We start from the raw sequence: 24174 nt of genomic DNA on the forward strand, positions 1-24174 counted from the left end.
CATTATTATATTCAATTGAAATATTTTTAGTTTTGAACAACACTTGTCAAAAATTTTGCAGAGAGATTATTAAATAATACATAAACATTATAGTGTTATAAATATGGGTATATTTATAAGACATTTATAACACGTGTTATATTTGTGTTCAAATTTTAGACAAAATATGTTTTATTAGCACACTAAATATATAAAAACCTAGGTATAATAAGTGTAAAAAATTACATGAGATCGAATGTCCGTAAACACAGGGACATATTTTATAGTTTTACGGAATAGAAATTCAATATTTCCTTTTTTTCGTCTATTTCTTTTTGAGATATAGAGTTTTATTTAAACTATTTGAAGCCCTCATAGCTGTACAAGTATCTTATAAATAGTTAAATATAAATACTTATTTAAAATGTTGAATTAGTGTAATAACACAAAATACTATTATTACATTATATAAAAAATAAATAAATTAATTAAATAAATAAAAATACTATACTGCGTGGTAGCAGACGTAACGAAATAGTTAATTAAATATTTTGTAAACGCACCGGTTACGTAACAATTATTTAAATTAAAAGGAGATAAAATGATTTATAAATTTATATAAGTAGATATTTAAAGACTGTGTTAAGTATTGCCTATAAGTATTACTGTATTAAATTTGTACTTACCTGATGAATGCACAACATTGTGCATGAAAGCCGTTAATTTACCCTTGGTAATTAGATAAAGTAGCGTAAAGCTTCGTGGCATTGAACGTGTTATTAGTACGTAAGCGCTGTATATAAACACAAAGTTCGTAATGTATGTAGTTAAAGTTAAGCCTACACAAGCTTGCATGGATTGATATCAGCGCTATCTGACGGCGTACGGCTGTATTACGACGCGAGTTCAACAGCGCAGTTAAAATATCCAGCTAGTTACTTCTTAAACTAGCGCATGTTACAACATACTAGTTGAAATCTGTAATCTTATTTGGAATATAAGTTTGTTTAAAAGTACTTAAACTAAAGTTGGTCACAATTTGAAAGATATTTTGTAAATTGGACTGTACGGATGTTAAGGTGAGTGAGAATTTTGTTCAGAGTGGTGCCGCTAGATGCTCCACTGTGCGCTGGTGAAGTAAGATTCAATATGGCGGCGCCATTCGAGTCGGGCACAGGGCGGGGAGAACAGTCACCGAATCGACACTACAATACTTACGCGTATTTTCGTTGAAAGCGACGTCTTCTTGACTCGACGCGGGTGTTATTGCGAAATAATCTAGTGTTTCTGTGTTCGTTTATGCGGTTTGTGTTATTATTTGTGCTTAATAGTGTATTTGTGGTGAAAAACGTGAAAGGACTTTAGGGTAACAATGTCTAGCAGTTGACATGTTTATCTGTGCCGTCCGTGTGTGAAGATTTTCCCTTCGCGTGAGGAGGGACTTCGCGGTAGTGTGCGTGATTTGGATGTGTGTGTGCAGCGGCAGTGGAGTTGCAAGGATCCAATGATGGATTTCATTTTCATGGATGTATAGGTAAATATTGCACGTTAATTGTCTGTGTTTTTATATGTCACGGCCCACCGTTGGTTACGACACTTACGACTTACGAGCATTCAACTACTCGTTTTAGGCCGTGATAGTATGAGACGCTTTGTGTTAAACTGGCCTCTTTGTATATTGCAGCGCAGGTATTTTTGTGCAAAGATTTATCCTTAAATCATGCTTAATCTTTTTCTTTAACGTAAACGGATAACGTGTGCGCTTTAGTTGTGTTTCCTTACTGAGCGTAGTGATTGATGCTGATGAAACCTTGGAATAATTTTATCACTTATAGAGTTTTTATTAACCTTTTGTGTGAGACCACGTTGTTTAATATTATTTCAAATATTATCGTAGGAAAATCAGCATGCTCACCATGTTCCTAAGTAACTGTTATTAGTCTAATAAGAATGTTAACATGAAATGGTTAGTTGTTACGTTTATATACTTTCACATGGGTTTTATTTAATTAATTAATTCCTACATTAACACCACCATGCTGAGCGTTAATGATGAAAGTCATTCACACGCACGCACAAAGTCTTTCTTGTACCATTGAAACTTAATTCATTACATTCATGCGGAGCGGCGCGAGAATATGGTTCCCCTCGCTCCCAGTTTGCTGGTTATCAGCTAACAAAATGTTTGAAGCCGTCCCATTCGAACGACCCACTAATCTGTATATCTGCGTCCCTTTCTGCCTTGTATTGCGCGTTTTTCTTCTTTTGTCGCGTCATATGCTTGGTGTTGAGGTATGAGCATAGATCGCAATGTTCAGTCGTGGTTGCTTGTTGTTTGAGTTGCCGCGCGTACGCCGTACAGGTTCTGCCGCTTTAGTCCTAATACTCCTAATTGATCGGAGCCATCGGAGGTCCTTTGTCTAAGAGGTGGGATACATGGTAATAAGAGGGTATGTCGGGGTAACTGCGCATCTTTCGGCGCAGTCAGGCGGCGGGCCCGCCCGCGACGCACGTGGCGACCTATCCTTCTTCACTCTCACCAATTTCCCGCGAACCCTGTGTTTAACTTTGATTGAATGTGACTTGATAAATGGATACCCTTTAAAATTAATTATTATAGTAAGCTGCGCTTAGCGATCGTGTTCCGTGTTGACTGTATCACGGCACTGTGATCGGGTTAATTGAGTAACCCGGAGATAATTAGAATAGAGTGAACTGTCGTGTCGGATACAATTAAGGTAAATTATTATGGTATGCTTCTGTAAAGTTTTCTTTGTCTACCATCTGCGCTTCTTATTAGTTGTAGTTATTTTTTACAGTTTCTACGAATACATTTAAAATAATTACCTAACCCATTTATGTATATTGCAAATTCTGAATATCGTCATCATAAAATTCGTGATTTACCTTTCCACACGATATTTCAATATCCAACACAGGTTTTAAAATACATACCAAGAAAAATCGTAACTTAATATTTTTGTCCGCATTTACATTCGACTGAACCCCCTGTGCAAAACTGCGAATGCCCCCTACAATGTTATTGTAGCTTCTAAACTTCATTATGTAAATGCCGACTATAACGAGGTACATGAATAATTTCCCCCGATTATATTTCAGGACACGGTATTCGTTGATAGGCAAAGACGAGCGAATCGGGCGATTTAAACTTTTGTAAGAGCGTAGGTTTACGAGTACGAGCCGCGGAACTGGGTCAAATCCAAGTTCTAATACATATTCTGGCGAAATAACATTCATGAGGTCGTTCAATAGAATTGGAGTTTAATAAAAATTGGGATAAAAGCTTTACATATTTCGGTGCCTTGCCTGTCCTTTTTAAAAAGAGACAATTCAGTTTGGTCTACTACCATTGTTTAATTCGTTAATCAGTCGGTAGGTACATTTCTTTGTTGTAGGTTCCCTATTAGTTTCGGGCAAATCAGGGGAACGGCATTGTGTGACTTGGCCGTTGAAGGGTACACAAGGGTACAAAACCAGGTGCTCCATGACACCATTGCACCAGTCTGTCGCCAGAACCACTACCCTGCAACGGCCAAGTCACACAACATTAACTATAATAATAAAGAATTTGTAGTAAGGAACCTTAGACTTGGCACAACTTTGTCTAGATTTCATTACTTTTTAGAGATAAATAAGCTGCTCCATCGAGACTTGGCTAGTTTTTTACAGAATGTTTTTGGTGGGATGTTTGTTTACTTAATTATTTATATAAGTACATACAAGCTTTTGCTCGCATGAGCTCAAAATTTCGTCAGAAGCAGAACCGTGTTGTATTCTCAAAAAATCGTTCGTTCTTAATCTCTACATCTGCGCAAATTCCACCAAAAATCATTTGATAAAAATATATTCTGTTGCATTTTACAATTGACCCTTAACTTCTCTTTTATTGTACAATATTTCCATCAGAAAATGCTGTGACTAAACCGACATGAGTGAGAAAAATCCTTTAAGCTTTTTTAGCTTACAACGAGTGATCCCGCGATGTGTATCTATTTTTATTTGAAAAGTCCTGCCAGTGGAATGAATTTCCCATGAAAATATCCGTGCATTTACAAAGGGAATTGTTTGCGGGTGTGACTAGCTTTGAGACAAAGTGGCTGGTGTATGTTATCCGATTCAACAGAATCCGAATTTACCTCGTACCCACTGTTGAAAATTCGCTAAATATTTTACTGCGAGGAAAGTTTTTGGTTTTTAACACATAAAAAATATCTGAAGTATTATTACTATTGAAAGTTCTCTTCTTCTTCTTCTTTTTCTAACTTAAGAGCTGTGCTCTTGTCGGTGGAGCAATCTCCAACTCGTCCGGTCCTCTGCCAACTCCTTCACCTTCTGGTACGACACGACCTGAACGTTTTCTTTAATTTGGGTGAAATAGTTTCTCCTAGGTCTTCCTCTTTCCTTCCACTCCTCTTTCTTTCCTTCTACTTTTCCTTCTACGATGTTTTTGAGAAACAGGTCGTGTCGTAGCAGATGTCCAACTAGTACGCCTCTTCTGTTTTCTATTGTCTTTAATATATTTATTTTTTCTTTAATCCTATCTAGAACTCTAACATTTGATAATCATAATCATAATCATAATATTTTATTTATAAAACCAATTTACACGTCAACAATAAATAATTCGTAGTAATTAAATTAACTTCAATATAATATATGAATAATTATTAGAAACAAATTCCTTTAAGTTGTTCATTCCAAATTACAATGTTAGAGGTATTTTTACATGTGTTATGCCTTGTACGCTATAAACTCGTTATACTTAGCTATAAAATGACTGCTCAATAAGCCATTGCTTTAGGCGGAATTTAAAACTGCTCAAGCTTGGAGCATCGATAATGTTTTTAAACTTATTGTAGACGGTGGGACCCATGACATGAGTGAGTTTAGACGACTTGGGCAACTTTCGGCCTTTCGCGTTTCATACTTATGAGTTTAACATTCCAAATGTTTTGAATCACGATGACGCCAGGTTTGTTCTCATGTACAATATAAAGCCACACGCAGAATGACTATTGCTGGTAGTGTCAATATACCTAGCTTGATAAAAAGCGGCATCAGGATATTTTAAAGTTATAACTAACTTAACTAAGTTATAACTTATTTATAAGTTATAACTATTTATTTTGTGGCTACCCCAAAACTTCCCCATTAATCACTGCATTTTGCTTGAAGTACTTTGTTTACATACCAAAGCAAAGGTTTTCGCGAGTTTCAGCCCGTGACATTTACGCTATCGAGAAAAGTATTCAACACTCATTGGTTGCCCCAAAGTTTCCTGGAAAGCGTCTGGCGCAAAGTTTACCGAATCACCGCATTTTACTTCAAGTACTTTGTCTGCAGATCAAAGCAAAGGTTTCGCGAATTTCAGTTTAGTTTGATTAAATGAACCCTTACACGGTATCGACGAAATCGTGGACGAAATTGGCACCGACACTCCATTTTGTTACTAAGTTTCAACGTAAGCTCATATTTTTGGTTGCTTGTAGGTACCTATAGCTAGAAGAAATCAAGAGAATATTGTAAATAACCCTATATAATAGGTTTTATCGGTTAACAGGTCTATTTTAAATTAGTCTTTTTTAAATTTGTCTGTAAATTTTCCCGTCATAAATATCCAAAATATGTGTTACATTACTTTCAGCTTTTGCCCGAGGCTTCGCTCGCGTAAGAAAGAGACAAAAAGTAGCCTACTATGTCACTGTCCGTCCCAAGTATCTCCACTTAAAAAATCACGACAATTCGTCGCTCCGTTTTGCCGTGAAAGACGGACAAACAAACAGACACACACACTTTCTCCATTTATAATATTAAGTATGGATTATACTTATACTTAATTCTAATATAATTAAGCGATAATACAGAATAAAGCTTCACTGACATGAGTCATTTTCATGAACAGTTATTTAACAAGAAATGTCCACATGTGACTATTTCCCTGTATCAACAAGGGTGAATTATGACTTTATAAACGAGTTATATTCCTCCACACGATAAATTACAGCGCCGAGCCGTCTCACGTAATTTGCTTTGCCCACAAATGGTATGTCAATAACGTTTGTACAGCGATATTGTAGCCATGTGATCATTTTCCCCTTTATCACAGTATAATAAAGAGTACTATCGTACAGTATGGAAAGTGCCGCCCACCCCCTCTCGGTTATCTCACAGTTACCGCCTGTCAAAAACACTAACAGTCGACCTGTCATATTTCACTCATACAAGCATAGTACGCGTTCACCTACACGAGCTTAGACTGTGTGCTAGGAACGCGCCTCTTTCATATTTTTGATGGCCAGTGTCCGAGGCGTGCCTTTATTTATGGCTGTAAACTAAAATTAGCTTATGCTTATCTAATAAAAATCATTATAATCGTTATTTTATCGCCCAATGACGAAGCAGAATAGGTCTACACGACTTGTTGTCTCTATCACGAATCTTATTAAATGTGGGACTTGCTCTTATCAAATATACTTTTGCTTGCTCTTATCGACTACGATTAGACTTAAAATATGGGTTCACAATGGACAATCTTAAAAATATCACATGCCGCGAAAACGGGTAGTCGCATATAGTCACCATACAAATTAGTAGATGTAGGGTAGATTTTAGTTAACCCATAAAGTTTTCATTGTATAGCTTTCAAAAAAAAATAAAGAAGATTTGGAGTTGCATGGGTCTAGCAAGAAGTTTGGATTTTAATTCACTATTTATGACGTAAAAAAACTGTCTAAATGTCACATCTCGGTATGAAAGTTTTTGACTCATGTTAAATACTTAATTTCTACGAGCTCTTGAAGTAAACGAACTACAGAGTCTAAATAAGTTCCTCGCCAGCATAACAAATATCATAAAAAATATTTAAAAAGTATTAAACCTCCTATAAATATCATTAACCTACTATAAGAACTTAATAAACAATCGCAGCCTCAGAAATGTTATCTCTCCTAGGTATCGATATTATCGATAAGCTCCACTCGACGGCGCGAGCGCCGGTCACCCGACACCCCTCCCGATGTCGATTATTTACTTTGCGTGCTTCACAACCTGCCCCATAATAATCGATTAGAACTCGATAGTATCAACAGATTATTGTATGGTTATCGATGGAAGGAATAACTAAAGCTTTGCGTGAGAGCTACGGTCTTTAAAACTGTTTAGAGTTTGGATTACTTTTTGATCTTGTAAAGTTCAACGAAAGAAAACTAGTCGATTCGATTAATCAACCGAGATGTCATTTGAAATACCAATTGAATTAATAGAGATTATATTTTCAGTTGTTGGATATTTGAATAATTATAACATCCAATTCATAAATCAATGATGATTGAGTAATAATGACATTATCACAGATATGCATAGGCAATTGGTTCTAATTAAGTAATTAGATAATTAGTGGATAGTATATAGTAATTATAATTAACCTACTTACTTATTTAGAGATTTAGTAGTACTTACTTATTTAGCCATTTTAAAACCGGGTAAGTCAAGAAGGAGAAAAATTCTTCGTAGAAAACTGCAAAAATTAATGGTTTTCTACGAGGAAAAAAAATCCCATTTCGAAATAGTCGAAAAAAACATCCATATTTATTTATAAGACCAAATTTTTGTACTACCTATGTTTAACGAATAAAAATATTCTGATTCTGATTCTGATAACCGGGTAAGCAAAGAAGAAAAAATATTCCTCGTAGAAAGCTGCAAAAAATAAAGGTTTTCTACGAAGAAAAAAAATCCTATTTCATAACCCAGTTAGCTAAGAAGAATTATTTTTCCTCATACAAAACCAGTTATCAAACTTGGTTATCTACGAGGAACAAGGGTATCTGGCGCATTCTGTCGTTTTAAAGTATTATGTGGTTCCGCTCCGCAGAATAAACCAGATTTAGCGCACGTAAGTCTAATGACAAAAGTAAACCGACATGTGACGTCACTCTATTGTTTACGTACCAAGCGGGATCATAACAATTACATGCCTGTTTCATTAATTCGTCACTGCTCGACGCTCGATACGCGTGAACGGTGAATTGGCCTCGAAAATTGGCTTCATAACCTGTTAGGATAGAGAGCGATAATTTAATTTTACTCGTGAATGAAATCGGATCAAATTGTATTGATAATTGTTGTTGTGAATATTATAACATTAATTATGAATATTTAATACCTAGTACTTACGTGGAATGGCACTGAAATCATTATTGCCGCTTAGCAATCTGTTTCAATTTGTTTCATAATAGACTCGACTGTATAAGAGCTTTTACCTAGTGTAAGTTCAAGAATGCTTGTGTTAAGGGTACTCAACTACTCAGACGATAAATGTTATTGTAAAAATACTGTAAAGGTAGCAATATTTTAGTATCTTTATACTTTGTAGAAGACAACTTCGCGATATTTCAAGTTAAGATATTTAACTTGAACGAAATGCATTATATATTTCAGACTTTGAAATAAGTAGCTTTTTAAATCTTAAGAGCGTGTATATTTGTATAAAACTCACTTAATTAAATACAGCTTCAAATATGAATGCCTTTTAACTTGCCTCCTTAGTAATGAGGAAGAAGTTTTAAGCGTAATTTACAGATTAAAACCGACGGGTTTCTGAAGCTAGATTTACCTAACTTCCATTAGACTCGTAAAGTCGCGTTCAGTTACATCTACACACAAGCGAAAAACATATTAGGGTACCTACGACTGTAATATTATGAGCGTAAAGCGTGTTCAGATATTTTTGTTCGTGTATGTATAATTGTATAATGACTGTACTGATCGCAACTGCAGAACAGATATATTAGTATGTCTTATTTATATACCTTATACATAATTGACTGTATGCGTCAGAAAGTTGCCAAGTTACTTTTACATATTTTGTTAATACATATTAATCTTTCTTGTCCTGTATGCGGGCATATTGCCCATCTCCATCTATGGCGTCCATTTATTCTGGTATTTGTTCTGGTAGGTATATAAAAAGAGCTATGTACTATTACTAATATAAACTATTATTGTAATCTACCATCAACTCAAGTTTGTAGGCCCCAAAGGGGTAGGCAGAGCACATGAAACTGCTATTGCCAAACTTAAGGTTTAATTAGAAGTTGAAAGAAAACCATACTTACGTAAGAAAAAATACCTTGAAGGTTAGTGTAATGTAAAAGGTAATTTTCCCCTCACTAGCTCGGAAACACGTGTTTTGTCCTTTAATACCAGCGGGTAAAAACGCATTTTATCCACTAGTGGGTAAAGTAATTTGACCTTGAATAAAGTCAAATTAACTGCTTTAAAATTGATAAAGGTAGGTATTTTTTGCGTTGTAGTTTCCTCGCTATAGTGAGGAGAAAAGTTTTGTGTTACACTCGGGTGCAAATGTATTTTACTTCTCGTGTGTTAAAAAACTCGCAAATTCAGGATTCTATTCTCGAACCACTCGCTTCGCTCGTGGTTCAACTATAGAATCCTTTCACTTGCTCGTTTTTCAATTCCACACTCGGCGTTAAAATACAACTTTGCCCCCTTGTATAACAAATAACTATTATCCCGTAAGACACGACACAAACAATACAATAACAAGAACAACAGTATCAAAGAAAGTTAAATAAGCTCGAAACAGGAAATACTGACTGGCAGTTTGCCACGGCATGCCGTCGCCATTAAACAGTACCAACGTTTGTAATGCAATGATCGCAAACAAAACTTCAGAAAAACTTTAACTAAACCAGTGCTGAAATTGAAAAACAAGGTCAATAACATTTTTGGCAGATTTAGTAAGCATCCATAGTTGTTTTGGGTTTTCTCTTTCCGTCCATCAACATTTTTTTTTATCTCTAAAATTCTTTTGTCTCTGACTTTCATATATTAATATGTCCATACCACGCTATTATCAGTAGATTAGCGTGGAGCAAGTAGTAACTTCTCATCGTCCATACCAACTTGAATATAAGGAACTTGAATATAGGATTGACGACCGGTTTGGCCTAGTCGGTAGTGACCCTGCCTGCTACGCCGCGGTCCCGGGTTCGAATCCCGGTAAGGGCATTTATTTGTGTGATGAGCACAGATATTTGTTCCCGAGTCATGGATGTTTTCTATGTATAATTATAAGTATTTGTATATTATACTTATCGTTGTCTGAGTACCCATAACACAAGCCTTCTTGAGCTTACCGTGGGACTCAGTCAATCTGTGTAAGAATGTCCTATAATATTTATTAATTTAATTTATGTTCCTGCCTTTAAACATTCTGTACCTAATGTCCACATGGAAAGTTTTGATAAGGTTATGCACCCGCAAGAAGAAATGCGGGCTGAAGTTTTCTGCGAGTTAAGGTCACCTGCCGCATTGCAGTGATCTTAAGTGCTTGGCATTTTGATTGATTGGATTTTGACGACCGGTCTGGCGCAGTCGGTAGTGACCCTGCCTGCTACGCCACGGTCCCGGGTTCGAATCCCGGTAAGGGCATTTATTTGTCTGATGAGCACAGATATTTGTTCCTGAGTCATGGATGTTTTCTATGTATATAAGTATTTATATATTATATATATCGTTGTCTGAGTACCCACAACACAAGCCTTCTGGAGCTTTCCGTGAGCCTCAGTCAATCTGTGTAAGAATGTCCTATTATATTTATTTTTATTTAGTCAATGTTCACGATATTGGATAGGCATATTGCAGCCATGTACTTTTTTCTTTATGGGATAGGAGGCAAACGAGCAGACAGGTCGTTTGATGGTAAGCGATCACTTCCGCCCATGGACACCCGAAACACCAGAAGTGTTGGAGGTGCGTTGCCGGCCTTTAAGATGGGTGTACTAGACAAATAAGAGTTGAGCTCGTCTTTCTTGGTGACTGATGCGCATCTAACGCACTAGTTTTTGAATTTAATAAACACCAAACAAAGTAAGATTTTTCTTTAAAGTTATGTCAAAATCCTGAAAATACTGGAAATAACAAATCAGTCAGAATCAGATAATCAGCTTTAGAGATTCTCATGAAATAAGATTTGTTGAGGTTTATCCGCTAGGAATGGTTTAGCTTTTCTTGACTATATTATAATCGAATATAAACGTACAAGGCTAGAGTTACTTCTCTGTGTCATAATCTTTCTCTCTTCTGTAAGGTAAAACTCAGAATACATTGTCATGTCTAATCAAATTTTCGATCAATTTTCTCTAATAACAACTAACAAGCTTCATTCTAAAATAGCCGATGGTCATATGTCGATAATAAACACAAAAAGTTGAAATGTTATTGTTTACGTGAGACACCAACACACACAACCTAAGATCACAGACCCTCGTCAACCCGCAACCTATCTATCTTCCATTTTACACGGAGTCCAATGGACAATGTTGGGTTACTCATTGTGTTGAAAGGTCTGTCTGATAAACACATTATTTTCCACCAGATATTATTTCATGGTCAATAAATACATTAAATATCCAACCCACTATATATTAACTTGGCAAAGACTGTTATATGAAAAATATAGAATAGAATCTTATAACATAAAATTAATTTGAGTTATATTTCCGAGGTGATAATATAACCCGGCAACCTTCAAATCAAGAGTGAACAGGCATCTTCTGGGCGAGCTCACTCCATCGTAGGCCACGTCTTTGCCTTTGGCTAGTCTGTGGCCAAGAGTAAGCCCATTTATATAAAAAAAAGAGTTAATTTCTTATGTCATTCAATTGCGACCCAATATTGTCTTTCGATATTATAAGATGTCTGAATGATGCCATAAGGTTTGTATTAGGTAGGCTATAACATAAGGATACATTATTTATATAAACTAAATGAATCCAAAACCCCCTTTAGAGGTTATAATATGAATATGAATAGGAAAATAATTTATTTATTTATTTATTTATTTCAAAAAAAACTTATGACTATATTACATTTTTTTAAATAATGTATAATGTATGTTTGTGTTTTTAATAATTTACAAAATGAGTAAAAACTGTACGAGAATTTCAAACTCATAACTTCGAAGCCATCTTATAATCGGTTAAAAATAGCATCTTTAGTCTTTATGCCATGCACGTGTATGCACCGAGGAAGACGGTTCAGAAAAAAAATCATGAGTTGAAAGTAATACAGCATAACTGAGCGCCAGAGCGACGTAACTAACTTTTATTTTGCTTGCCATCAATCAGTAAAGCTATCCGAATTAGTAATACTTACCTATATGTAATTGAAAAAATATTTGCAACAAAAGTTTCGAAAAGTTGTGCAGTGCACTGAACAAATGAACTGAGAAAGCCATCAGCAAATGTAGAATATAGTATAAGTAGTAAAGTTGAACCGGAAGTGTTAAATAAATTAAATAATGTAGGCATTGCTTAGGCACTGGTCCCACCTCGAGCTTGTAAGCTATGAGATATCGGCTATAAAAACGAACAAAAGATAATCACTCTCTTGTAAATAAAAGAGACACGGCGATGTTTATTAGTTACTCGCCCAGCGGTGAGCTATCAAACTCGCTGTGTCTCTTTTATTTGCACGGGAGTGCTTATCTTTTGTTCGTTATTATTTATTTATTTTTATAGCCGATAGTTCATATAGCTTACTAGCTCGAGGTGGGACCAGTGCCTTAATCATAAAAGTTTAAATGGGTGTTAGTTATAAAAGATGAATCTTAAATAAAATAAGGTATATTGTACGATCGTGCGATCAATATGACTCTTAGTATCGTACCTTTGTCTTGTGTAAGCCCCTAAAAGCGGCATTGCCAAAGCTTTTGAAGTCTGCTGTCAGTGTAATATGACGCTGATAATGTATTAAATGGCAAGAGCATTAAGTTACATTCTGATAAGTCTATAACATATACACCTACATAGTTCGACAATCTCTTTATTGTTTTATGGACATTCACAACCCACGTTTATTACAATTGAAAAGTTCCATATCTAGTTGGACTTTACTCTCACAATCGCATTGACAAATTAATAGACATTAGTCAATGTTTGACGAGATACATCTTGGCTTTGACGACCATCCCGAAACCAGTTTGTTACGTACTCCCCATTTTTTTACCGATTATGTACGTTTGACTTACTTTTTTTGCTCATTGTAAAAGTTAGGACCACTTTCAATATAATAAATAAAATTTTCAGTAAAAAGTCAAACTTTGGGAACTATCTCTATCAAATTGCAATATCCACACATATATTAAAAAATAGTATCTTTGTATGAAATATGAATCATCTCCTATCCTCTTAAAACATCACACGTATCGCTGCAAATATTACATTAAGGTACAGCGGGGCAAATCTCGACGGGGGGGGGGGGGGGGCAATTGTAGCTGATCCATTTTTTCCATTATTACACTATGATGTTGAGTTCTACATGTATCCACTGAACACGCCTACCATATATAACCGGTGGACACTATTTAATAATGCAAACATTGTAAAACATGGAAAAAATGGATCAGTTACATTTGCCCAAGTCGAGATTTGCCCCGCTGTACCTTATATCAAAAATAAAGAACGAATTCGGTACCTGCACTATGCATTTCCAAACTGGAAAAGAATAAATATTTCATATGTATATGTTTCAGTATGAATAAATCTTTCATATGAACATCCCACCTAGTTACATTGTTTATCAATGGAATATAAAGCGAGTATCACACGCATTGGTGGTTTTCAATATTTTATGAAGCCGTAAATAAAATATGGTTTATATGAAAGGAATCTCCAAGATTGAGATCAATGTTATTTGATTTGAAATGTGATGTATGTTGTGAGACTTGTGAGTTGCGTTCGTAGCTTTGCGGATTTAAAAGTGGGCTGGGAAATTCAACAGAGAATTGAAAAAAGAAAGTACTTATGTTATTTTTCTCAAGTTAATGTTTATTTGTCTCCATTGTATTAATTGCATAGCCTGTATTTAGAAATACACTTACATCCATACTTCCATACTTATTATGAATGTGAAAGTGTGTGTGTGTCTGTTTGTTTGTCCGTCTTTCACGGCAAAACGGAGCCACAAATTGACGTGATTTTTTAAGTGGAGATAGTTGAAGGGATGGAGAGTGACATAGGCTACATTTTGTCTCTTTCTAACGCGAGCGAAGCTGTGGGCAAAAGCTAGTTCAGGTAAATGGAAAAGTGTGTGTGTGTCTGTTTGTTTGTCCGTCTTTTACGGCAAAACGGAGCCACAAATTGACGTGATTTTTTAAGTGGAGATAGTTGAAGAGATGGAGAGTGAGGAGAGTGAGTGAGAGTGAGGGAGAGTTTTTGTCTCTTTGTTTGTAACCCCCCACTTCCCTAATGGGGGGTGGAAGTTTGTATGGAGCATTCCGCAATTTTCGAACTCAACGCGAGCGAAGCCGCGGGCGAAAGCTAGTAGTACATAATTTTGAATATTACATGAGAAATGAGAGTACCAACGTAGAGGATTTAAACTAAATCACAGTATTTCCTAAATCCAAGTATTACTAGCTGGTATTTATAATACGTACCTCGCTCCAAATTGTTTTTGGGTTATCTAATTAACTGCACACTAGTAGAAACTTTCATTAAGTTCGCTGCGTAGGTGGTCTGGTTCACTTAGTATGCCGCACAATATGTGGTTGTCATAACACGTCCGAAAGGAATTCGACCACAGTCCTATTCAAAATTCACAATTTTATCTCATTTTGACATCGCATCTCTGACGTCCTTATACGTCGGTGGAAAACGAAACTATGCAATGCGAGCAGTGTAAAAGCAGCAGTTAGGCTGATCTCTTCTGCTCTCAAACGTACAATTTTCGAAGCAATTTATGACAAAAAGTTTTTGTCTTCTCAAAGCGCTGTGTTTGACATTCACAGATAGAAACGAGTATTTTAAATTATATAAATGTTATTCAACACTGCTTTAGGTTACTCTCAATATTTATGGATATAATATATTATTAGGTATTGTTTTTCAAGAAAACTGCGGATGACGTCATCATACGTATTAACAAGATAATTTGTTATATAACAACTAAACTTATGAATTGTCATCGACCTTCAAATCTTCAAGAAAAGAGCGTACACCCATCTTAAAGGCCAACGCACCTCCAACACCTCTGGTGTTTCGGCCATGGGCGGCGGTGATCGCTTACCATCAGGCGACCTGTCTGCTCGTTTGCCTCCTATCACATAAAAAAAAATATATATATTTATTCATCTAAAACCAGTGTTCCGGCTAACTTACCTAGCCTAACCTTAGACCTCTTATTGTTTCTCTGAAAGGGAAAAGTCTCGTCTTGACTCTCGAGAAAAACGCTCGAATATTAAAGATAGAAATAGTGAGGACGAGCAATTTTATCGCCAGCCTTTGCTTATTTTCCGGTTCATTGGGCACCTAAAGCCTAAGTACACTTCTTTGTATCAATTATGAAAGTTATTCCAATAAATTAGGACTATTATCGGATAAAACTGTCGATACAATTAGATACCTAAAATTTGGTGCTTCAATCTGTAGAAAAAGACGTATTACCTATTATATATTCTGTGATATTACTTTATATTTACATAGTGGAAGTTTTGAGACACGTTCAACTAGACAGCTCTGTTGTAAATGGTTTTTGCCAAAGAGCTATGGAGCGCAGCATATTAGGTGTAAAGTTAAGGGACAAAATTGCTTTACTTTTAGCTCAAAAAGCTACTCTGGGCTGGTTTAGTTAAGGTAATCTTGTCTTACTCCTTTTTGAAAGGTAAACAGGGATATTAATATACCTAATATTTTTAAATTTATTCCTACAGTATTAAAAACAATATTTTCTGGAAGTTCTAAAGTATTTGGGCCATTTTTTTTAAAGTTGTCTATCCCACTTTTTGTAACATGGGTATTTTTTCGCGATTAATACTCAGAATCGCGAGCTCTTTCGATCCTGATAGGAGAAAAAAAATGTCCGAAGAATTCCATACATTTTTTCGAACCTTATTCTATTCCGTTACCGCCATACAAAATGTATGAAAAACTGGTAACGGAATGGGAAAAGAACCTTGGGACACTTTTTTTCTCCTATTAGAATTGAAAGAGCTCGCGATTCTGAGTGGATACCACATAAAAATTTAAAATTCAAAAAAAAAAGTGGGGTGACATTTAGTAGATGAAAAAGCCTTTATGTTTAAGTAACGTGTGAGAATCGTGTAGGTTGAAAATTGAAATCAACAATAAACGCGCATGTTAGGTATGCGTGGCTTGTAAATAAATGCACTTGCATAATCAGTCTATAACGCAAGGGAAGTGCGTAATAACCGGCGGGGAATGGACGAGCATTCTGATTGGCTGTGCGATCGCACGCAAGTCTGCATCTTGTGTGATCCAATGTAATGTGACCTAATGGTGGTCCCACACTGGCTGTTATAAATGTTATATAACACTGTGTGACAAGGACAGCGTAATGTTAAAAAACCGCCCAAGAGTGTGGCCACGCTCTAGTGTAGGGTTCCGTAGGTTTCCGTATTTTTCTCGAAAACTACTAAACCTATCAAGTTCAAAACAATTTTCCTAGAAAGTGTTTATAAAGTTCTACTTTTATGATTTTTATCATATTTTTAAATAAATTTGAAAATATGGTTCAAAAGTTAGAAGGGGGGGGGGGGGCGGACTAGGGGGTTTTTTTTCTGGCTTGAAAAAAAAAAACATGAAAAAAAAAACCGTGAAAAAAAACAGTTTTTTTTTCTGGAGTATGTTTTTTTTCTACACACACACAACACACACACACGCCGCATTTTTTTGTATACCTTTAGCAGCGATTATTTGCGAAAATATTAATATTATCAAAAAACGATTGTAGTAAACCATTATTCATTTTTAAATACCTATCCAACAATATATCACACGTTGGGGTTGGAATGAAAAAAAAAAACAGTTCCCACTTTACATGTAGGGGGGGGGGGTACCCTAACAAAGCATTTTTTTCCACTTTTTATTTTACCACTTTGTCGGCGTGATTGATATACATATTGGTACCAAATTTCAGCTTTCTAGTGCTGACGGTCACTGAGATTATCCGCGGACGGACGGACGGACAGACAGACAGACATGGCGAAACTATAAGGGTTCCTAGTTGACTACGGAACCCTAAAAAAAGGTCCGTCAGTTATTCGGCGCCTTTGATTTTGTTGCTTTTATCTGAATTGTTGATATCGTTCGATGAATTGATACTTGATAGTAAGTGGACCCTTTAAGATCTGGATTAAAAAGAGGCATTTGAACTTTACCTATTTAACATGACCTAACAAGCTATACAATCTAACCGAGATTTCATAAAAAAAATAAAAATTTAATCTGTTTATTTCTAAGAAACATGCATTTATGAACTTAACTGCTAATCTTAAATTGAAAAGATTATTTGAGTTAAGGAGTCTAGGTACATATGAATTGTTATTTATTTTATTTATACATTATTAAGTTTTTCGTTTTTAATAAGTGTTTTTTCAGTCTATAACGAGCTTGGCTACAGGTTCGACTTTCTAATGAGTCTATCAATTCTTTTGGGAATCTATTCAGTATCCGCGGTAATGTGCATTTCCATACTCTTCGCCCGTACTCATTGTTAGTTTTTTTCGATCTCATCTCATATGTTGGAATGTTATCTAAGTCATCAGCTGTAGGTTGAGATTGCAATCATTTGCCTTCTAAATAAAGAGCAATCCATTCTCCACAGTGAAATAGCCATTTTTGTCGATTCAGTTTTTACCCCCGACGCTAAAACGACGGGGTGTTATAAGTTTAACGTGTCTGTCTGTGTATGTGTCTGTCTGTGGCATCGTAGCTCTCGAACGGATGAACCGATTTAGATTGTTTTTTTTTATTGAAAGCTGAGTTATTGAAAAACATGATTAGAACGGAGCAAGGGGTTTTGCTGTTACGAGATAATTTTCATTTGAAAAGACATCATCATCAAAAATTCGAATTCGGGTTTTATGTACGCCTCGTCACTGCTACAAAGTATAGATAAAAGGTAAAGTTTTATCTTAGTGTCCTCGCCTTCTCTCGGTAAGCGGTGGGAATGAGGTCCTTGCTCACATGCCGCTTCATAACATTTGCATTCATTTCCACTGACGGAGTTTCCATCTTTCCGCTAATTCCCGTCCTGTCTGTGACCTCCGTGAAGTTGACCGCCCCATATCGAGTGCCCGCAAATTACATATCTATATCGTTAGTTCATCGTTAGTTCACGTTAGTTCAGTATGTGAAATCGTTAGGATCCGATAACAACATCACTTTTTTTAAAAAACAAAATGGAGGGGGCCAACTTCACGCTACCGCCCCAAAACTGATTTTACGGTTTTTGTCAATTGGAATCGAAAGATAATCGTTAATAGACGTTAGTTCAGTATATAAAATCGTTAGGATCCGATTAGAAGTATTTTTTTTTAAAATGAAGTGGGGCGGCCAACTTCACGCTACCGCCCCAAATTCGATTTTACGATTTCTGTCAATTGAATTCGAAAGATAATCGTTAGTAGACGTTAGTTCAGTATATAAATCGTTAGGATCCGATTAGAAGTATTTTTTTTTTTTAAATGAAGTGGGGCGGCCAACTTCACGCTACCGCCCCAAACTCGATTTTACGATTTCTGTCAATTGAATTCGAAAGATAATCGTTAGTAGACGTTAGTTCAGTATATGAAATCGTTAGGATCCGATTAGAAGTATTTTTTTTTAAATGAAGTGGGGCGGCCAACTTCAGGCTACACCGCCCCAAACTCGATTTTACTATTTCTGTCAATTAGAATCGAAAGATGATCGTTAGTTGACGTTAGTTCAGTATATAAAATCGTTAGGATCCGATTAGAAGTTTTTTTTTTTTTAAATGAAGTGGGGCGGCCAACTTCAGGCTACACCGCCCCAAACTCGATTTTACTATTTCTGTCAATTAGAATCGAAAGATGATCGTTAGTTGACGTTAGTTCAGTATATAAAATCGTTAGGATCCTAAGTGCAACACCACTACGCATTATTCATTTAAATGGGGGAACCCAAAACATAGGTTGCAGCAGTAAACTGTTTTTATGGCTTCTATCGTGCAAAATCGATATGGATTTGTTAGTTCATCGTTAGTTCACGACGTTTAGTATGTGAAATCATTACGATCCAATAAAAACATAAATTTTTCACTCATAGAAGATTCGCCATTAAAAAATAAAACTTAAAAATTTTAAAAACTCAACTTATGGTCCTATATCGAAGGTCGAAAAAAATACTTGGGATCGGATTCTTACGATGCCACTGTGTGAATACGTTCAAAAGACGTTGCTCAATCAAGATACACAGGTCACTTGCGGGCACTCGTAGAAGATTCGCCATAAAAGCATAAAACTTGAAAATTTTGAAAACTCAAGTTATGGTCCTATGTCGAAGGCCGAAAAAAATACTTGGGATCGGATCCTTACGATGCCACTTTGTGAATACGTTCAAAAGACATTGCTTAATCATAATACATAGGTCATTGGCGGGCACTCGTAGAAGATTCACCATAAAAAAATAAAACTTAAAAAATTTAAGAACTCAACTTATGGTCCTATGTCGAAGGCCGAAAAAAATACTTGGGATCGGATCCTTACGATGCCACTTTGTGAATACCTTCAGAAGACGTTGCTCAATCATAATACACATGTCGTTTGCGGGCACTCGCTGAAGATTCGCCATAAAAAAATAAAACTTAAAAAATTGAAAAACTCAACTTATGGTCCTATGTCGAAGGCCGAAAAAAATACTTGGGATCGGATCCTTACGATGCCACTTTGTGAATACCTTTAGAAGACGTTGCTCAATCAAGATATTCAGGTCATTTGCGGGCACTCGCTGAAGATTCGCCATAAAAAAATAAAACTTAAAAAATTGAAAAACTCAACTTATGGTCCTATGTCGAAGGCCGAAAAAATACTTGGGATCGGATCCTTACGATGCCACTTTGTGAATACCTTCAGAAGACGTTGCTCAATCAAGATACTCAGGTCATTTGCGGGCACTCGTAGTAGATTCGCCATAAAAAAATACAACTTGAAAATTTTAAAAACTCAACTTATGGTCCTATGTCGAAGGCCGAAAAAATACTTGGGATCGGATCCTTACGATCCCACTTCGTGAATACCTTCAAAAGACGTTGCTGAATCAAGATACATAGGTCATTTGCGGGCACTCGCAGAAGATTCACCATAAAATAATAAAACTTGAAATTTTAAAAACTCAACTTATGGTCCTATGTCGAAGGCCGAAAAAAATACTTGGGATCGGATCCTTACGATGCCATTTTGTGAATACCTTCAGAAGACGTTGCTGAATCAAGACACATAGGTCATTTGCGGGCACTCGCAGGAGATTCACCATAAAATAATAAAACTTGAAATTTTAAAAACTCAACTTATGGTCCTATGTCGAAGGCCGAAAAAAATACTTGGGATCGGATCCTTACGATCCCACTTTGTGAATACCTTCAGAAGACGTTGCTGAATCAAGATACATAGGGCACTTGCGGGCACTCGCAGAAGATTCACCATAAAATAATAAAACATGAAATTTTTAAAAACTCAACTTATGGTCCTATGTCGAAGGCCGAAAAAAATACTTGGGATCGGATCCTTACGATTCCACTTTGTGAATACCTTCAGAAGACGTTGCTGAATCAAGATACATAGGTCATTTGCGGGCACTCGCAGAAGATTCACCATAAAATAATAAAACTTGAAATTTTTAAAAACTCAACTTATGGTCCTATGTCGAAGGCCGAAAAAAATACTTGGGATCGGATCCTTACGATGCCATTTTGTGAATACCTTCAGAAGACGTTGCTCAATCAAGATACTCAGGTCATTTGCGGGCACTCGTAGTAACTTCGCCATAAAAAAACACAACTTGAAAATTTAAAAAACTCAACTTATGGTCCTATGTCGAAGGCCGAAAAAAATACTTGGGATCGGATCCTTACGATGCCACTTTGTGACTACCTTCAGAAGACGTTGCTCAATCAAGATACTCAGGTCATTTGCGGGCACTCGTAGTAGCTTCGCCATAAAAAAATACAACTTGAAAATTTTAAAAACTCAACTTATGGTCCTATGTCGAAGGCCGAAAAAAATACTTGGGATCGGATCCTTACGATCCCACTTTGTGAATACCTTCAAAAGACGTTGCTGAATCAAGATACATAGGTCATTTGCGGGCACTCGCAGAAGATTCACCATAAAATAATAAAACTTGAAATTTTTAAAAACTCAACTTATGGTCCTATGTCGAAGGCCGAAAAAAATACTTGGGATCGGATCCTTACGATCCCACTTTGTGAATACCTTCAGAAGACGTTGCTGAATCAAGATACATAGGTCACTTGCGGGCACTCGCAGAAGATTCACCATAAAATAATAAAACATGAAATTTTTAAAAACTCAACTTATGGTCCTATGTCGAAGGCCGAAAAAAATACTTGGGATCGGATCCTTACGATTCCACTTTGTGAATACCTTCAGAAGACGTTGCTGAATCAAGATACATAGGTCATTTGCGGGCACTCGCAGAAGATTCACCATAAAATAATAAAATTTGAAATTTTTAAAAACTCAACTTATGCTCCTATGTCGAAGGCCGAAAAAAATACTTGGGATCGGATCCTTACGATGCCACTTTGTGAATACCTTTAGAAGACGTTGCTCAATCATAATACACATGTCGTTTGCGGGCACTCGCTGAAGATTCGCCAAAAAAAAATAAAACTTAAAAAATTGAAAAACTCAACATATGGTCCTATGTCGAAGGCCGAAAAAATACTTGGGATCGGATCCTTACGATGCCACTTTGTGAATACCTTCAGAAGACGTTGCTCAATCAAGATACTCAGGTCATTTGCGGGCAATCGTAGTAGCTTCGCCATAAAAAAATACAACTTGAAAATTTTAAAAACTCAACTTATGGTCCTATGTCGAAGGCCGAAAAAAATACTTGGGATCGGATCCTTACGCTGCCACTTTGTGATTACCTTCAGATGATATTACTTAATCATAACACCTAGGTTATTTGCGGGCACTCGTAGTAGATACACCATAAAAAAATACAACTTGAAAATTTTAAAAACTCAACTTATGGTCCTATGTCGAAGGCCGAAAAAAATACTTGAGATCGGATCCTTACGATCCCACTTTGTAAATACCTTCAGAAGACGTTGCTGAATCAAGATACATAGGTCATTTGCGGGCACTCGTAGTAGATTCGCCATAAAAAAATACAACTTGAAAATTTTATAAACTCAACTTATGGTCCTATGTCGAAGGCCGAAAAAATACTTGGGATCGGATCCTTACGATGCCACTTTGTGAATACCTTCAGAAGACGTTGCTCAATCAAGATACTCAGGTCATTTGCGGGCACTCGTAGTAGCTTCGCCATAAAAAAATACAACTTGAAAATTTTAAAAACTCAACTTATGGTCCTATGTCGAAGGCCGAAAAAAATACTTGGGATCGGATCCTTACGATCCCACTTTGTGAATACCTTCAAAAGACGTTGCTGAATCAAGATACATAGGTCATTTGCGGGCACTCGCAGAAGATTCACCATAAAATAATAAAACTTGAAATTTTTAAAAACTCAACTTATGGTCCTATGTCGAAGGCCGAAAAAAATACTTGGGATCGGATCCTTACGATGCCACTTTGTGAATACCTTTAGAAGACGTTGCTCAATCATAATACACATGTCGTTTGCGGGCACTCGCTGAAGATTCGACATAAAAAAATAAAACTTAAAAAATTGAAAAACTCAACTTATGGTCCTATGTCGAAGGCCGAAAAAAATACTTGGGATCGGATCCTTACGATGCCACTTTGTGAATACCTTCAGAAGACGTTGCTCAATCAAGATACATAGGTCATTTGCGGGCACTCGCAGAAGATTCACCATAAAATAATAAAACATGAAATTTTTAAAAACACAACTTATGGTCCTATGTCGAAGGCCGAAAAAAATACTTGGGATCGGATCCTTACGATTCCACTTTGTGAATACCTTCAGAAGACGTTGCTGAATCAAGATACATAGGTCATTTGCGGGCACTCGCAGAAGATTCACCATAAAATAATAAAACTTGAAATTTTTAAAAACTCAACTTATGGTCCTATGTCGAAGGCCGAAAAAATACTTGGGATCGGATCCTTACGATGCCATTTTGTGAATACCTTCAGAAGACGTTGCTCAATCAAGATACTCAGGTCATTTGCGGGCACTCGTAGTAGATTCGCCATAAAAAAATACAACTTAAAAATTTTAAAAACTCAACTTATGGTCCTATGTCGAAGGCCGAAAAAAATACTTGGGATCGGATCCTTACGATCCCACTTTGTGAATACCTTCAGAAGACGTTGCTGAATCAAGATACATAGGTCATTTGCGGGCACTCGCAGAAGATTCACCATAAAATAATAAAACATGAAATTTTTAAAAACACAACTTATGGTCCTATGTCGAAGGCCGAAAAAAATACTTGGGATCGGATCCTTACGATTCCACTTTGTGAATACCTTCAGAAGACGTTGCTGAATCAAGATACATAGGTCATTTGCGGGCACTCGCAGAAGATTCACCATAAAATAATAAAACTTGAAATTTTTAAAAACTCAACTTATGGTCCTATGTCGAAGGCCGAAAAAATACTTGGGATCGGATCCTTACGATGCCACTTTGTGAATACCTTTAGAAGACGTTGCTCAATCATAATACACATGTCGTTTGCGGGCACTCGCTGAAGATTCGCCATAAAAAAATAAAACTTAAAAAATTGAAAAACTCAACTTATGGTCCTATGTCGAAGGCCGAAAAAATACTTGGGATCGGATCCTTACGATGCCACTTTGTGAATACCTTCAGAAGACGTTGCTCAATCAAGATACTTAAGTCATTTGCGGGCACTCGTAGTAGCTTCGCCATAAAAAAAATACAACTTGAAAATTTTAAAAACTCAACTTATGGTCCTATGTCGAAGGCCGAAAAAAATACTTGGGATCGGATCCTTACGCTGCCACTTTGTGATTACCTTCAGAAGATATTACTTAATCATAATACCTAGGTTATTTGCGGGCACTCGTAGTAGATTCACCATAAAAAAATACAACTTGAAAATTTTATAAACTCAACTTATGGTCCTATGTCGAAGGCCGAAAAAATACTTGGGATCGGATCCTTACGATGCCACTTTGTG

General features: G+C 36.3%; 1 protein-coding gene across 2 annotated transcripts in view; it reads left to right on the forward strand.

The window, feature by feature from the left end:
• Positions 1-1151: 1151 nt before the first annotated feature.
• LOC125235359 (nucleolar protein dao-5-like) overlaps positions 1152-24174 on the forward strand; it is a 431115-nt gene continuing 408092 nt past the window's right edge. For both annotated transcript variants that reach the window (XM_048141902.1, XM_048141903.1), the window contains exon 1: positions 1152-1513. The gene's annotated coding sequence lies outside the window, so the exon portion shown is untranslated. The remainder of the gene's footprint in view (positions 1514-24174) is intronic.

This window comes from Leguminivora glycinivorella, chromosome 17 (assembly GCF_023078275.1).
Source record: "Leguminivora glycinivorella isolate SPB_JAAS2020 chromosome 17, LegGlyc_1.1, whole genome shotgun sequence".
NCBI lineage: Eukaryota > Metazoa > Arthropoda > Insecta > Lepidoptera > Tortricidae > Leguminivora > Leguminivora glycinivorella.